The following is a 16,606-nucleotide window of genomic DNA, read 5'->3' on the forward strand; positions in this document are numbered from 1 at the left end:
AGATGGAAGACCTCGCTCTGTTTCTTTTGCTTTTTCTCTCTCTGTAACTCTGCCTTTCAAATAAATACATAAATCTTAAAGAGAAAAAGATGAGAATATATTATATAAATTCACGATCGTATACTTTGGTGAGAAACAGTGTTTGATGCTTGAAGATTCCGCTAGAAGACCACCAGTGCCTATTCAGGGTCTGTCGTGGTTTTGTGGTGTTCTGATCCTGTAATGAGTCTGGTGATGGCGTGTGTGTGGACAGTGAGGATCGTACCCGTAACGTGTGCGCTGCGCGACCACACTAGCGGGAATGCACTTTGGGATTCTTAGCGTCTCGTGTTTTGTATGAAGTCGTAGGTGGTGGCCGGGTCTGTGCACTGCTTCAGGTGATGGGTGCTGCCTGGAAGGTGGAAGTCACCGGGCTCGGGTCTTCCTCATCTTCCTTACGCACAGCCCCTCGCCTCCCCTCCTCCCTGTGGCTGTCTGTTCCCTTCAGGCCCTGTGTCTTGGGTCACGTGATTGCCGCAGCAGCAAAGGTGAAGGGACACGCAAGGCAGGAAGGCAAACGGGCCTGGTCCTGCTCCCGTGCTGAAGGTGAGCCGCCGAGCTGGGAGCCTCGGCCGCGGGCCCGCTGAGACCTCCGAGCGCGTGGCATCAGACTGCGCCGGGGCCGGGCTTGACCAGAGGCCCTTGCAGTAGCTCCTGTGCGCTTTGCTTGGCCCTTGCAGAGTTCTTCTGTCCAGGATGATTAGCTTTCTGTGCCTGGGAAGGGATCAGCCGGTGTCCTGGGCCTGACCCAGCTCCAGTCACTCTCCAGAGGCTGCACAGGGCTGCGGGCCTCGCGGTGTCCTGGGCCTGACCCAGCTCCAGTCACTCTCCAGAGGCTGCACAGGGCTGCGGGCCTCACGGTGTCCTGGGCCTGACCCAGCTCCAGTCACTCTCCAGAGGCTGCACAGGGCTGCGGGCCTCGCAGGACACGGCCCCTTTGCTCAGGACGGTCGCTCTCGCGTCTCACTTCCTTGGCAACCCGAATTCTGATTTTCTGAATGGGTGTTGCTCTGCTTGTTTGCCCAGAAAACAACTCTGTGAGGCACCGTTGGAGAGTTTTCTCTCTCTTGGGAAGGGGAAGGTTAACTTTTACTTCCAAGAACACTGGCTGTGTGGAATGTTGGATGCTGTTGTCCCCAGGAGGGGCTGGCGTGCTGAGCCGGGGCCAGTGCATAGCTCCTCTCGGGTGGGAGCCGGCAGTGCAGGACTGCCCGAGTCCGCTAACACCAGACTGAGTGAGACACTGATTAGTTCGGAGGTTTTGGCTCACGATGTTTGTGCTAGACGTTGGTGATCTCTTTTCCTGTCCATCTTTCCTTCGGGTGACCTTGGGCTTTAAATCCTGGCTGGGAGGTGTTACCTGAGAGGCCTGTGTTTGCCAGCTGGATCTTGTTCATCTGAAGCCTCTGTCTCTCAGCTCGTCTGAAAGCAGGGCAGTGTGCTGCTGCAGGGGGTTCTCGGAGTTGAATCTTCGGACATAGGGTTTGGGATGTGCGTTTATCATCTGACTGGTGTGTCCTGTGCTCACCCTAACTCAGACTTGCCACTCTGGGCACTGTCGGGACTGTGGCGCTGTTGTGTCTGACGTAGTTGCATATTTCAGCGTAAGGCTGGATCTGAAACTAAACGCAGATGGACTTGGAAAGGGAGAGCGTCCTGTTTTGAGGTCGTGTGTGAAGCCAAGGAGTTTCTGGAGCGACTGTGCCGGGGAGCGCAGAAAACAGGCTTGTGAGATTTCCGCTTCCCTCGGCCTGCGGTCTGGCAGCAGAGGTGGTGAGAGCAACCTTTCCCAAAGGTCTTGGGGTGTCTGCACTGTTTTCAGAAAACCTTGAGAGTGGAAGGTGAGGGTCCCATGGAATCCGAAGTGTCTGTGCCGCGGCCACTAACGCTCCTGAGGGTCTGAGCGGGAGCAGCTGGAGCGCATGGTGCAGTGCACGCGTGACACCACGCGACGGCCCTGCAAGCACCCAGAGGCCTTCCGAGGAGCTCAGCCGCTGCGTTTCTACTTCCTGGTTCAGATGCTTTGCTGTTGCACTCAGCTGGGTCAGCCGGGCCGTCTGTCCAAGTCTGTAAATATCTGACTTCCCAGTGGTGCGGTCAGTCCAGGGTTCATAGGTCACCCAGATCACCGCGAGGCACAAACTGCATCTGTTATTCTCTTAAAGCTTTCTTTGTGAATTTTAATTGACTCTCCTATCATTTGAAAGCGAGGCGCGCGCGCACACACACACACACACACTCGGGAGGGAGGGGCCGGCTTTCCGTCTGTTGCTTGTTTCTTGCCCCAGTGCCTGTGATAGCTGGGGCTAGTCCAGGCCCCAGTTAGGAGCCGCCCCACCTGGTCTTGCTGGTGGGTGGCAGGGACCCAGGTACTGGAGCCATCATCTGTTGCCACCCAGGGTGCAGGAAGCTGGGACTGGAAGTGGAGCCGGGACTTGGACTGTTGCACTCTGATGTGGGCTGTAGGTACCTCAGGCAGCGGCTTAGCCACTGCACCAACACCTGCCCCTCGTACAACACCTCAGTGAGTCCTTCATTAATGTTCTACAGGAAAAGAAGTGGGTTTCAGAGAACTCGCGTGACTTGTGCAGCCTATGTGAACACGTGACATGTGACTGGAGCCCAGGAGCTGTGGAAGAGTGGATTTCACGTTGTCAGCTGCCAGCGGGGAGTGCCGGAGCTTTCCCGTTAGTGGTGTGTCCTCGGTGGTTTCACACCGCCGGAGCGGCTGGGTGTCCCCGGTAGTTTTGCACCACCGGAACGGCTGGGTGTCCTCGGTGGTTTCACACCATCGGAGTGGCTGGGTGTCCTCGGAGCGGCTGGGTGTCCTCGGTGGTTTCGCACAGTCGGAACGGCTGGGTGTCCTCGGTGGTTTCGCACAGTCGGAACGGCTGGGTGTCCTCGGTGGTTTCGCACAGTCGGAGCGGCTGGGTGTCCCCGGTGGTTTCGCACAGTCGGAGCGGCTGGGTGTCCCTGGTGGTTTCGCACAGTCGGAGCGGCTGGGTGTCCCCGGTGGTTTCGCACAGTCGGAGCGGCTGGGTGTCCCCGGTGGTTTCGCACAGTCGGAGCGGCTGGGTGTCCTCGGTGGTTTCGCACAGTTGGAGCAGCTGGGTGTCCCTGGTGGTTTCACACTGTCGGAGCGGCTGGGTGTCCCTGGTGGTTTTGCACCGTCGGAGCGGCTGGGTGTCCCTGGTGGTTTCGCACCGTCAGAGCGGCTGGGTGTCCCCGGTGGTTTCGCACAGTCGGAGCGGCTGGGTGTCCCCGGTGGTTTCGCACAGTCGGAGCGGCTGGGTGTCCCCGGTGGTTTCGCACAGTCGGAGCGGCTGGGTGTCCCTGGTGGTTTTGCACAGTCGGAGCGGCTGGGTGTCCTCGGTGGTTTCACACCGTCGGAGCGGCTGGGTGTCCCCGGTGGTTTCACACCGTCGGAACGGCTAGGTGTCCCCGGTGGTTTCATTCTTTGCCACTCTGTGCTCAGTGACATCACACTGATGTCTGGCAGTGGGCCCTGAGAGAATATCTACACCGTGGAGGCTGCCCGGGTGCCAGTGCCGTCATGCCAGCCCCAGCAGAGGCCGGTTCTGTTGGACGTTTGCCGGGACACCCCTTGCGTCTACTGCTCACGTTCTCCTAACGTCCTGTTCCCCTTTGTAAAATTCTGCATTTACTTGAAGGCAGGGGGAGGAAGAGAGAGAGGGGAAGAAGGGAGAGGACCTTTGTCTGTTGGCCCACTCCCCAGATGCCCACAGCGGTGGAGGCTGGACTTGGCCTCCTAGACCAGGAAGCTGTAGCATTCCTCCTGAGTCTCCCACGTGGGCAGCCAGACACACCGTCGAGCCATCACTGCTGCCTCTCCTGTGTGCGTGTGTGACGCACAGGTGGCCTGGAGCCCAGGGCCTCCACCACAGGCTGCGGGGTCCCTGGCCGTCTCCCGCTGGGAAGCCTCACTTGGAAGGTGCTGGTGCTGAAGCCCTGCTGCATTTCCCTGCCTTGCTTCCCACTGGCGTGGGTGCTTGGGGGCTGGGTCGGGGGTCCCTGTCGGGAAAGGCACTCAGCTCTGTGCGTCGAGCTGCCAGGTGTGTGAAGTGGGCAGAGTTCAGTGGGAGTTGGGATGAGAATCGGCTTCCCCTGAACTCCTACCCCACACACTGCCTTTAGGTGTGTTAAGGTCTTACTTTCCCGTGTTCTTTCCTTTTTAAAATTTATTTTTTGCATAATGCTTTTACTTTGAAGAAAATGCTTTCTGCTGACTGTTGTTGGCTACTGTGTCAAAAAAAAAAAAACAACAAAGAAGTTGCAGTTTTTTTTTTTTTAAGATTTATTTATTTGAAAGGCAGTTACAAAGAGGCAGAGAGAGAGAGAGAGAGAGAGAGAGGAGAGAGGTCTTCCATCTGCTGGTTCACTCCCCAAATGGCTGCAACAGCTGGAGCTGGGCCAGGAGCCAGGAGCTTCTTCTGGGTCTCCCACATGGGTGCTGGGGCTCAAGGACTTGGGCCGTCTTCCACTGCTTTCCCAGGCCACAGCAGAGAGCTGGATGGGAAGTAGAGCAGCCTGGACTTGAACTGGCATCCATATGGGATGTTAGCACTGCAAGTGGTGGCTTTACCCACTATGCCACAGAGTCTGAGAGAGAAGGAGAGAGGGAGACCTTCTATCCTCTGGTTCACTTCCCAGATGGACACAATGGCTGGAGCTGGGCTGGTCTGAAACTGGTCTCCCAGGTCTGCCATGTGGGTGCAGGGGCCCAAGCACTTGGGCCATCCTCTGCTGCTTTCCCAAGCACGTTAGGAGGTAGCTGGTTCAGAAGTGGAGCATCTGTATAGGATGCTGGTGCTGCAGACGGTGGCTTCACAGGTTTGCCACAGTGCCAGCCGCAGACGTTTGCAGGTTGAGTGGTACGAGAGGCCTTGCCGCGTTTGTTCGGATCCATTCTCGTGGGCAGAGCACTCTGCCTTCTGTTTCAGCTGAGATCGGCTCTCGTCAACACGCTCAGCCCTGACTGTGACACGGGCAAACTACCCAGAGCAGCAAAGAGGACTGACGTCTGCTTGGATCTCACTCAGGCGGCCCCTGGGACTTTGTACCTCCTAGTGTGCTGCGTGGGAGGCGGAGTTTCCGGCCCCTGGCAAGCAGCTTGTTCAGAGCAGGTCACAGTGGAGGCTGATGCATTGCTTCCGTCCTCGCGCTTACCTGTGGCGTGGGTTGTGGGGCAGCAAAGCACCGTCTCCTCTGGTTTTATTTATTTGAGAGAGAAGCGCATACACATACGTAAGCGAGTGCTCCCTACGTCTGGTTCACTCCCCCAGTGCCTGCAGTGGCCAGGCGGAGGCCGGGAGCTGAGAGCTCCATCCAGGTCTCGCATGGGGTGGCGGGGACCCAAGTGCTTGAGCCCCCCGCTGCCTGCTAGGAGGCTAGGATTGGGGGCGGAGCCGAGACCTGAGCCGGGCGCTCGGACGGGGGAGGTGTGTCCAGCGTCCTCCCGCTCCAGCCCCTCTGCGGACGCGGTTGGCTCAGCTTTGTTCCTGTCTGTGACTCACGAGCCCGCAGATGCGCACCTGACGCGTCAGTAAGTGAACACGGGCCGTCACAAGAGAAAGCCATCGCCTCTGTTCAGACAGGGGTCTCGACCCCCAGGGAAGGTGGCCGCGCAGCTGTCCATGAGGCTGTGAGAGGCCGGGCAGAGGCATCGCACAGGCCGTCGGGGCGTCTGTGGCTGGCAGCGCCTGACACACGGGGACCCTGCAGTTGCCGATGGGCCAGGGTTGTGGCTGATGGGCGCACCCTGGAGGGCGGGCATTCCCAGCCGACTGACTGTCCTGGGGTTGTGCGTGGTGCAGCCTGCAGACGGATTCTGAGTACCGTGGAGAGCTGAGCTGAGCAGCATTGGGCTGGGCACGGGGGACAAGCCGTGGCTCTTTGCAGCCTGCGTGGGGGCAAGTGAGGGAGTTTCCAGGTTGGGTGGGGCGGCGCCAGCAGGGAGCCGTTCCGTGCTCCGGAGCGGGAGCCGTGTGTGTTCACCAGCAGTTCCTCTTCCCTCACTTGGTGACCCCTGGGCCACAGGCCTCCAGCCTTCTGAGGCTCGTGGTGAGGCCAGTGTGCTGGGCGACTGGGCCCTTTGGACAAGGACGCTAGCACAGTGGCAAGTTTGCACAGTGGTTTGTGTGGCCCCCAAAGCCCTCGATCCCCAGCTGGTTACGTGAAGGATTGCAGGTGGAGCTTCCCCCAGGTGAGGTGTGCTCGGTGGGCCGTGGGCAGTGACTCCTGGGGCAGGCGGTTCCGCGATGCTCCCGTGACGGAATCACGGCCGTGTGCTTGTCCCCCTGCCGTCCTCCGGCCTCCCCAGATGCCGAGTCCCCGGGGCTCCCCACGTGCGAGCCTCTGGAAGGGCGCGCCGACACAGCCGACCTTGCCGAGTCGCTCTGCTTGGGTGTGCGGTCAGGGCAGTGACGAGGCGGCTAACGCACAAGTCCGTGAGTGAGGGTCGTGTCGTGCGTGGCTCTGTGGCTGTGCCGGGGCTGGTGGCAGCACGGTGGAGGGTGGCGGTCTGATGTGGACCAGAGTGGAGTGGAGTGGCGGAAATCAAGTGTCCTGGCCTCCAGACAGGGACGCATTTGCAGTGTCCGGGGACAAGGGATGAGGTGGAGTCCGAGTCGGGCCTGATCGTGCCTCTGCAGGTTGCTGACGACTCCAGGTGTCAGCAGGTGACTGGGGTCGGCGGCCCGCATGGCCCTCCGTGCCTGTGACCAGTGGGTCTGGGGGCTGAAGGGTGGAGGAGGAGCCCCGGTCACCGCTGGTTTGTGACCGGAACCTCGTGGTAATGGATTGCAGGACGAGAAGGGCGTGGGCCGCTGGCACGGCCATGTCCTCTGAAAGCCTGTGTTTCAAGACCTCATTTCCCCCGTGATGGGGTTGTGAAGACGGAGCCCTCACGGGTGGGACCAGCGCCACTTTGGAGAGGCCCCGGGACATTCTGCATCCCTTCCGCGGCCGCCCGCAAACCCAGCACGGGCTTCGCCCCTCCCGCCGCCTGCAAACCCAGCACGGGTTTCGCCCCTTCTGCCGCCACCTGCAAACCCAGCACGGGCTTCGCCCCTCCTGCCGCCTGCAAACCCAGCACGGGTTTCGCCCCTTCTGCCGCCGCCTGCAAACCCAGCACAGGCTTCGCCCCTCCCGCCGCCTGCAAACCCAGCACAGGCTTCGCCCCTCCCGCCGCCTGCAAACCCAGCACGGGCTTTGCGCCTTCCACGGCCGCCCGCAAACCCAGCACGGGTTTCGCCCCTCCTGCCGCCTGCAAACCCAGCACGGGCTTTGTGCCGGCACCCTGGGCCCCAGCGTTAGAGCCCTGGGCCCCAGCGTTAGAGCCCTGGGCCCCAGCGTTAGAGCCCTGGGCCCCAGCGTTAGAGCCCTGGGAGCTGGCTCCCTCTCAGGGAAGAGCTCCCAGCTGTCGGGGCCTCATCCTAGCAGCCTGGACAGACCCAACCCCACGGCTGCCCTGCTCCTGGTCCTGGCACAAAGGCACGCTTCAGGCGCCGGTAAGGACTTGTCCAATGACAGTCTAATAAAGGGACGTGATGTCACTGGAGGGGCTGGTGCTGCGCCGAGGTGGGCTAAGCCTCTGCCTGTGGCGCTGGCATCCCGTATGGGAACCGGTTCGTGTCCTGGCTGCTCCTCTATTGATCCAGCTCCCTGCTCATGGCCTGGGAAAGCAGCGGAAGATGGCCCAAGTGCTTGGGCCCCCGCACCCATGTGGGAGACCTGGAAGAAGCTCCTGGCTATGGATTGGCCCAACTCCAGCCATTGCAGCCATTTGGGGAGTGAACCAGCAGCTGGAAGATACCTACCTACCCCCTCCCCAACTCTGCCTCTCAAAAAAAAAATTTTTTTTTAAAAAAGGCCAGCGCCGTGGCTCAATAGGCTAATCCTCTGCCTGTGGCGCCGGCACACCGGGTTCTAGTCCCGGTTGGGGTGCCGGATTCTGTCCCGGTTGCCCCTCTTCCAGGCCAGCTCTGTGCTGTGGCCCGGGAGTGCAGTGGAGGATGGCCCAAGTGCTTGGGCCCTGCACCCCATGGGAGACCAGGAGAAGCACCTGGCTCCTGGCTTCGGATCAGTGCGATATGCTGGCCGCGACGGCCATTGGAGGGTGAACCAACGGCAAAAGGAAGACCTTTCTCTCTGTCTCTCTCTCACTGTCCACTCTGCCTGTCTAAAAAAAAAAAAAAAAAAAAGGTATCGCTGGGAGTGATCTCTGGGTTTGGCCCATCCTTGCCACGTGGGGTCACCTGTGTGGGAAGTGCTGAAATCTTAAGCCAAAAGAAGTGCAGAGTTCGTCTTCAGCCTCATGAAGTCACGCCCTCAGGTTCCCCTCCTTTCCAAAAATACTTGTTGCATGAGTGCATGTGATGGGTGGAGGGTTTTTCCTCTGTTTTCGGCAGATGTGTGTTTCCTTTATTATTTCTCGCCAATGTCCCCTGGGATGTCAACTCAGCCCACCCACTAGGTCACACTCAGCCCTCAGCTTCCTGGTGGCCGCAGTGAGGTCTCCTGGTTCCTTTGCGTGGCCCCTCGCACGGCTGCGCCTCCTCGTCTTGGTGTGCAGGGCACCAGCCACAGTGGTGTCACTCGGGCTCAAGATGTCCAGTGTCCTGTCTCCATTTGACTCACTCAGGGAGGTGTAGCCAACACAGTCGGTCTATGCGGAGTAATTATTCATGGATGTCTAGCTGTTTATGATGCTTTGATCAATTGCATTCCAATAATAATTGATAATGGAATTCAGAAGAGTAGTATTTAACTTGTAGCCTTATGGTCACACAAAAATTTAGGCTATTTTTGATTTGTGTGTAAGACACTCTTAAGTTTAAAGCTATTTTGCATTAAGTTACAATTCCACCGCCAGGGTGAGACAGAAGTGCAGTTTGAAGATGCTGAAGGAAGGCCCATGTTTTCGGGCTCTGTGGTGACCGAGACAGGCTGTGCCCTCATGGCACATGCTCTGCTCTGGGACGTGGAATCAGCAGGCGTGCAGGTAACTTCACATCCTGGCAGGCCTGCCCAGCAGTGCGAGGGGGCGCCTGGCGGGGTTACCAAGCAGGGCCAGTGGGCTGTCTGAGTGGATGTGTTTTTTCCCTTTGACCAGATATGGAGCAGATTGCTAGTAGCAGGCACAGCTTTTATCCCAAACCTTAGCTGCAAAGGGCAGGTGGTAGAAGCAGAGGTGGACATGTGGGCGCGCCCAGAAGCTCCTGCACTGCAAGTGAGGAGGCCGGGAGAGCGCGTCTGGTAAAGGCGCTCAAGAAGCTCAACAACACAGCCATCTGCTTAAGAAATGGGCAAAGCATATGAATAAACATTTTCAAAGGAAGAAATACAAATGGCCATCAGACACAAAAAGTGCTCGGGACCAGTAGCCATCAGGGAAATGCAAATAAAGACCACAGTAGGACTCACTTCACTACAGTTACGGCTGCCATCCAAAAATAAAAAAAATAGCAGATGCTGGTGAGGTTGTGGGAAAAAAGGCCCCCTGGCCCGCTGCTGGTGGGAATGCAAATTGGTACAACCATTATGGAAAACAGTAGGAGATGCCTCAGGAAGAGGAGCTGTCCCACCCCGGGAATATACCCAGAGCTGAGTGACCTGCGAAGAACGACCTGCACACCCGTGTTTCCAGCAGCTCAGGCACGATAGCTAAGATCCGGAGCCAACTTCGACGTCAGTCAGCTGCTAACACGTACACACTCACACACGACGTGGTGAATACACACGATGGGATTACTTAGCCGTAAAACCATGAAATCCTGGCATTCGCAGCGGAATGTGTGGGACTTGAGGTCATTCTGCTAAGTGAAATAAGCCAGATCCAGGAAGACACATCTTGCATGTTTTATTGAGGTAGTGAACATAGAGTATAAAAATCGTGTGGCTTTCCTATCACTGGGTGCATAGTTATAAGTGTTGCTTCCTCTGTGTGCATAGCCACATTGTGGTCATTGTCACACGGTCCTCACTCTGTGATATTAGTATCTCTTTCCAAGAACAGAGAGCCTGTGGCAAAGCCGGCAAAGCCGCCGCCTGCAGTGCCGGGATCCCATATGGCTGTTCCACTTCCAATCCAGCTCTCTGCCTGGGAAAGCAGTGGAAGATGGTCCAAGTGCTTGGGCCCCTGCACCCACGTGGGAGACTTGGAAGAAGCTCCTGGCTTCGGATCAGCTCATCCCTAGCCGTTGCAGCCGTTTGAGGAGTGAACCATCAGATGGAATGTTTCTCTCCCTCTGCCTCTCTGTAACTCTACCTTTCAAATAAATAAATAAATCTTCAAAAAATAAAAGAAAGTGGAGCAGCCAGGGTTCAGACTGGTGCTCCCATGTGGGATGCCAGCGTCCCGAGTGGCGGCTTCACCCTCTGCCTCAGCAGCGCCAGCCTCGTGCTGCCAGGTTAACATGAGCACAGATGTCGTTTGGGCTGATGCGTGGCACGTGGACGTCTGTGGTGAGAAAGCGAGAGGGAGGTGCAAGCAGCCTTCGTGCCGGCAGCTGGTTGACAGTCTCTAGGCTGATGTAGTCAACGCACTTCTTGGGAGACCCCAACACCCGCCTCACCAAAGGACCCAGCCTGGGTTTCTTTGTGAGGGCACGTAAAAGGGAAATGCAGCCCCCTCCCTGTCTCCGTGTTGAGGCCGTGGAGGAGGAATGCGTTCATTCCACGATGCGGTCAGCGGTTAGGGGCTCTCTCCAGGATCAGTGTCGGCCTCGGAGCACCTGGAGACACTCACGGGAGCTGTGAATCCTGAGCAGGAGCCGCGGCAAGGAAGTCGTGGAGGCCTGGGCAGAACCCGTGTGTTCTCGGGAAACGGCTGGCCCCACAGGCCACAGCGTCCGTGGCAGAGGATTATGTCCGTGTGTATATGCGCCGAGAGCCGAGAGATTTTTGCTTCTGTGCTGTGGCAGTCTTGAACTTCGTTTGACAGACACACACACACACACGTAACGCGAATGGCACGTGGCTCGTGTCCTCGCCCCCGTTGGGTGAGCACTGGACCCTTTATGGGGGCTGATTCCTAAGTCAGAGGTTGCGATTGGGCAGGCACGGCACGGAGCATGGAAGTATAGGTGCTGTCCGTGTGGCCTCTTGCTCCTGGTGCACCCGGCGCTGGGGCTGGTCAGCAGCACCCCACCGGTCACTCCCCAGGAAGCTGATCGGAGGGCTCCATGTGGTGACGGGCTCAAGGAACGCTGTGGAGCAGAGCGTGGCACAGGGCAGTCACACTGTCCTTGTGTGGAGACTGGGCGGGGAGGGAAGCACTGGCTCCCTCCAGCTGCCCCTCCCAGAAGCGCTTTCACAGGAGAGACTGCCCCATCCACACGCGCACCAGGCCAGAGCCGAGCAGAGCCCCACAGAGCCCCCTTCCTCTTGTGGGCTGAAGTGGGGACAGGCCAGCCTGCGTGGACGTCGCGTAGGGTGACGTGTGCATCAGCTGCAAAAAGCTGCACTTGCACTTGTGGACTTTCCCCACGAGATGGCAGCTCCTGAGTGCCTGCGGGAGCCCAGACTCCTGGCGTGCAGACGCGTGACCGGGTGCGTGCTGCTGGTCTGTGGGTGGAACGCCCACTGTGAAAGCAGAGGGTGCAGTGGGGCGGTGCGCCCAGCGCCTGGCCTGTGAGGGCAGGAGGGAGGCGTGGCGTCCACGTGGCGGGCAGTGTCCTCGAGTGCCCCAGGATGGCTCCCACCTGACTCCGACCGGGATAAGAATTAGCGATGCTCCCCCAGTGGTGTTTGCGGTCTGCCTTTTCAGCCGGTTCAAACTGGAGTTCACGGAATTGCGAAACACTGGGGCCTGGGCCAGTCATGTGAGTTATGATTCTGTCTCATTGTAAGCTTTCAAGTGACATAACCGTTGAGCTTTTTGTTGTAATGAAAATTCAGGTCCTAAGGAATCCGGTCTCCTGGAATTCTCTGCCTCGGGGTCTCAGCTGCAGGGCCCTCTGTGGAAGCAAGCCCCCTCTCCCTCCCCGTGTGGTGTCTGCCCCTCGGCCGGGGGTCCCAGGGAGCCCAGGCCTTTCCTGGGGCTGGCCCTGTGCTGAGCAGGGCTTGCCCAACACCGAGGAGGCCCACAGGCGACACAGGCTCAGTCTGGGGCTGGCTTTTTTCCGCGTTGTTAAGGCTTCTGCCAGAGTCTGTCAGCGAGGGGGAAGTGCAGAGTCTGAAGTCCGGTTGGAGCAGCCTTACAAAGTGCTGTGTGGCCCAGGGCGGGCGGGCCGGGCCCCCCTTTCTTTCCTGCGTCTCGCGGGAGGCAGCGGGTGGCTGAGTCGGTGCCGACGCCTCCGGCATTGTGCAACTTTGCCCAGCGTTCACTGTGACCTCACAGAATTAAAATTCCTTTGAAAATGATTGCCCAACGAGTGACATTTATTCTAAAGCATGTCAAATGCTTACTCCTCTATTCTGGCAAAGGCTTTTTTTTAAATAGAAAATTATTCTATGTGAGGGTGATGGAGCTTTTTGAAAAATACTGAAGCAGCGTGCGGTCCTGCCCCCAGCATGGGAGGCCGGCTGTAGTTGGAGAAAACCAAGGGAGAAGCACACGGCGTGTGTGTGTGTGTGTGTGTGTGGTGGGGGGGCGTGAGCAGAGGAAGCCGTCGCTGGCAGGTGCTGCTGCCAGGCCTCCTAGGGACCTGGTATCTCCCGTCACTCACACATCACCTGGTCCCCGCCCTGGTCTCCATGTCCATACAGGAGCCTTTCATTCCAGAGGCGAGTCTGTTTTCAGAAGGGGAGATGCTAAAACGTACCTCCCGCGACTGGGGGGCTGTGTGCCCAGACCTTCCTGGGTCCCCCGCTTGGTAGGTGCGGCAGCAGTCATGCTGAGAGAACCCTGCACCCAGCCAGCCTTTGGGACTACGGGCCGGTAAGTGTGGGCAAGCTTCTGGTTGATCAGACGTCTGGGAGTTCGTGTTGTGTGAGGAGCACAGGCTAAGGGCTACGTCCATGAGTGCCAGGGGTGTTACGGTGTTGTCTTCGGCGTCAGACTTCCGTGGATGTGCAAGACGGGCACGCGTGTGACACGGGAGCGGCCCACAGAAATCGGTCTCGCGATGCTCTGTTACGTGGTGTGAGTCCTGCCCCGTCTGTGGGTGATAACCCAGTGCACTCCAGTTGTTTTGCTGTTTACTGCCTGGGGAGGAGAGTACTCTGTTGCAGAGTCCTGTAGTCTGTCTGTCCACAGTAGAGGACACTGAGGGTTCTGGAGAGAATTACCTGTAGCCTCGAGATCTTTTAAGAAAAGATTTATTGTGTTTATTTGAAAGACCGAGTTAGAGGAAGAGACAGAGAGGTTATCCATCTGCTGGTTCATTGCCCAGATGGCCACACGGCTGGAGCTGTGCCTATCCGAAGCCAGGAGCTTCTTCTGGGTCTCCCACGTGGGTACAGGGGCCCAAGGACTTGGGCCATCTTTTGATTCTTTTCCAGGCCATTAGCATGGAGCTGGATCGAAAGTGGAGCCGCCGGGACTCGAACTGGCACCCGTATGGGATGCCGGCACTGCAGGCAGAGGCTTAACCCACTGTGTCACAGCTCTGGTCCCTAACCTCGAGATTGGAACCCACTGGGATTTCAGTGGTTTATTTCCGATGTGTTTCGGAAGCTTTGAGTAGAACTAAGATACAGACGGTTCTTCCTAGCTGCCTCGGCAGAGACGCTGAAGCGAGCAGGAGAGCACAGCCGGGCGAGTCTGCCCAGACCTCAGCTCCTAGGGAGGAGAACCAGGGGGAGGAGGAGGGGAGCGGAGGCGGCAGGACAAGTGATCAGGGGACGGAGGCCGCACAGCTGCAGGAGCAGCAGGCGGAGCTGCGCCAGACAGCGGTGGTACCGCCACGTGCCAGAGACACGGCGCAGCAGGGCGTCCCCGAGGTTCTGAACGTGAAGTGCTGCTTTGCCACTGCAGTTGTGTTGAGAGGGGCGTGAGGAGAGCAAGATGCCTCGTGCTCATCACAGAAGAAAAGTCGGGATCAGCAGCTCGTCAAGGCCAGCCCGGCCCCAGGGGAGCTGTGTCCTGGCCCTCGCTCCTCGATTGTGTCTGAAAGGCGTTTTGTCAAGTGGCAGGAACGGGCCTACCGGTGACCGGATACCCGGATACCGAGGCGTTCTGCTTCGGGATGAGCCCCTGGGAAGCTGCGCACTCACTTCAGTGACCGGCCGGGCCCAGGGCTGCCCGCTGGCTCCTCTGTGAAGACCCCAGCGGGTGAGGGTTTTTTGAAGGAATGGAGGAAGTCAGTGATTACACTTAAATATCAGAGATTTACGTATCATTAGCATTTGTTAGGCAATATTTTAGAAAGGAGATACAGACCTTAGAAGCTCAGATTTCAAATAAAGTAAGCAATACTTTCAGTGATAATCATTTTATTTCAAACTATAGTCATAATAAGCAAGGGTTACTGTTTCCATCAGTTTGTAGCTGCAGTCAGTGTATTAAAGGCAGCTGAAGCCTAGACTTCCGGTTGGAGGAACCTGTGGATTTCACTTCACCCTGGGGTCTTGAAGGAGCTGGAAGGGCTGGGGCTGGAAGGCGCCAGGTGTCAGGCGGCTCCCCGGCTCCTCCCGTCCTGCCCGGGTGGGGGGGGGGCAGCCTCAGCCCTTGACCGTCACAAGCAGGGGCCGGGCGATTTCCGAGAACAGTTTGGCCTCTGTGTGTTCTGATGAGGGATTTGCTGTTACTGACACTTGGCTTCCTCCTCAGCTCAAGGCTGATCTTGCCATCCGGTGGTTCCAGAATTTGTGTTGGGTGCCAGGTGTTTCGGGATGAGCGTTGTTCAACACTGATTTCCCAGAGAGCTCAGGAGGCTTCAGGCCAGTTCTTAGCTAGAATAGAAGCCTCTACCTTTTGGGCTGATGGCGATTCTGCTGTAGCTGGTGAGGCTGTTCATAGTCTGATGGTGGTTCTGCTGTAGCTGGTGAGGCTGTTCATAGTCTGACGGCGGTTCTGCTGTAGCTAGTGAGGCTGTTCATAGTCTGACAGTGGTTCCACTGTAGCTGGTGAGGCTGTTCTCATAGTCTGACGGCGGTTCCGCTGTAGCTGGTGAGGCTGTTCTCATAGTCTGACGGCGGTTCTGCTGTAGCTGGCGAGGCTGTTCATAGTCTGACGGCGGTTCTGCTGTAGCTGGCGAGGCTGTTCATAGTCTGACGGTGGTTCCACTGTAGCTGGTGAGGCTGTTCTCATAGTCTGACGGCGGTTCCGCTGTAGCTGGTGAGGCTGTTCTCATAGACTGACGGCGGTTCCGCTGTAGCTGGTGAGGCTGTTCTCATAGTCTGACGGTGGTTCTGCTGTAGCTGGTGAGGCTGTTCTCATAGTCTGACGGTGGTTCTGCTGTAGCTGGTGAGGCTGTTCTCATAGTCTGACGGCGGTTCCGCTGTAGCTGGTGAGACTGTTCTCATAGTCTGACGGCGGTTCCGCTGTAGCTGGTGAGGCTGTTCTCATAGTCTGACGGTGGTTCTGCTGTAGCTGGTGAGGCTGTTCTCATAGTCTGACAGCGGTTCCGCTGTAGCTGGTGAGGCTGTTCATAGTCTGACGGTGGTTCTGCTGTAGCTGGTGAGGCTGTTCATAGTCTGACGGTGGTTCTGCTGTAGCTGGTGAGGCTGTTCATAGTCTGACGGTGGTTCTGCTGTAGCTGGTGAGGCTGTTCATAGTCTGACAGCGGTTCTGCTGTAGCTAGTGAGTCTGTTCATAGTCTGACAGTGGTTCCACTGTAGCTGGTGAGGCTGTTCTCATAGTCTGACGGCGGTTCCGCTGTAGCTGGTGAGGCTGTTCTCATAGTCTGACGGCGGTTCTGCTGTAGCTGGCGAGGCTGTTCATAGTCTGACGGCGGTTCTGCTGTAGCTGGCGAGGCTGTTCTCATTGTCTGACGGTGGTTCCACTGTAGCTGGTGAGGCTGTTCTCATAGTCTGACGGCGGTTCCGCTGTAGCTGGTGAGGCTGTTCTCATAGACTGACGGCGGTTCCGCTGTAGCTGGTGAGGCTGTTCTCATAGTCTGACGGTGGTTCTGCTGTAGCTGGTGAGGCTGTTCTCATAGTCTGACGGTGGTTCTGCTGTAGCTGGTGAGGCTGTTCTCATAGTCTGACGGCGGTTCCGCTGTAGCTGGTGAGACTGTTCTCATAGTCTGACGGCGGTTCCGCTGTAGCTGGTGAGGCTGTTCTCATAGTCTGACGGTGGTTCTGCTGTAGCTGGTGAGGCTGTTCTCATAGTCTGACAGCGGTTCCGCTGTAGCTGGTGAGGCTGTTCATAGTCTGACGGTGGTTCTGCTGTAGCTGGTGAGGCTGTTCATAGTCTGATGGTGGTTCTGCTGTAGCTGGTGAGGCTGTTCATAGTCTGATGGTGGTTCCGCTGTAGCTGGTGAGGCTGTTCATAGTCTGACAGTGGTTCCGCTGTAGCTGGTGAGACTGTTCTCATAGTCTGATGGCGGTTCCGCTGTAGCTGGTGAGGCTGTTCTCATAGTCTGACGGCGGTTCCGCTGTAGCTGGTGAGACTGTTCTCATAGTCTGACGGCGGTTCTGCTGTAGCTGGTGAGGCTGTTCA

The 16,606-nt window shown here is 57.8% G+C and overlaps 1 protein-coding gene across 2 annotated transcripts in view; it reads left to right on the plus strand.

The window, feature by feature from the left end:
• RGL1 (ral guanine nucleotide dissociation stimulator like 1) overlaps window positions 1-16,606 on the plus strand; it is a 209,908-nt gene that overhangs the window by 52,525 nt on the left and 140,777 nt on the right. Inside the window, exon 1 of one of the 2 annotated variants that reach the window (XM_062211488.1) lies at window positions 11,798-11,882. The exons of the other annotated variant lie outside the window; for it this stretch is intronic. The gene's annotated coding sequence lies outside the window, so the exon portion shown is untranslated. Of the gene's footprint in view, window positions 1-11,797; window positions 11,883-16,606 lie in introns of those variants that run through there. 2 annotated transcript variants of the gene reach the window in all.

Source organism: Lepus europaeus, chromosome 14 (assembly GCF_033115175.1).
Source record: "Lepus europaeus isolate LE1 chromosome 14, mLepTim1.pri, whole genome shotgun sequence".
NCBI lineage: Eukaryota > Metazoa > Chordata > Mammalia > Lagomorpha > Leporidae > Lepus > Lepus europaeus.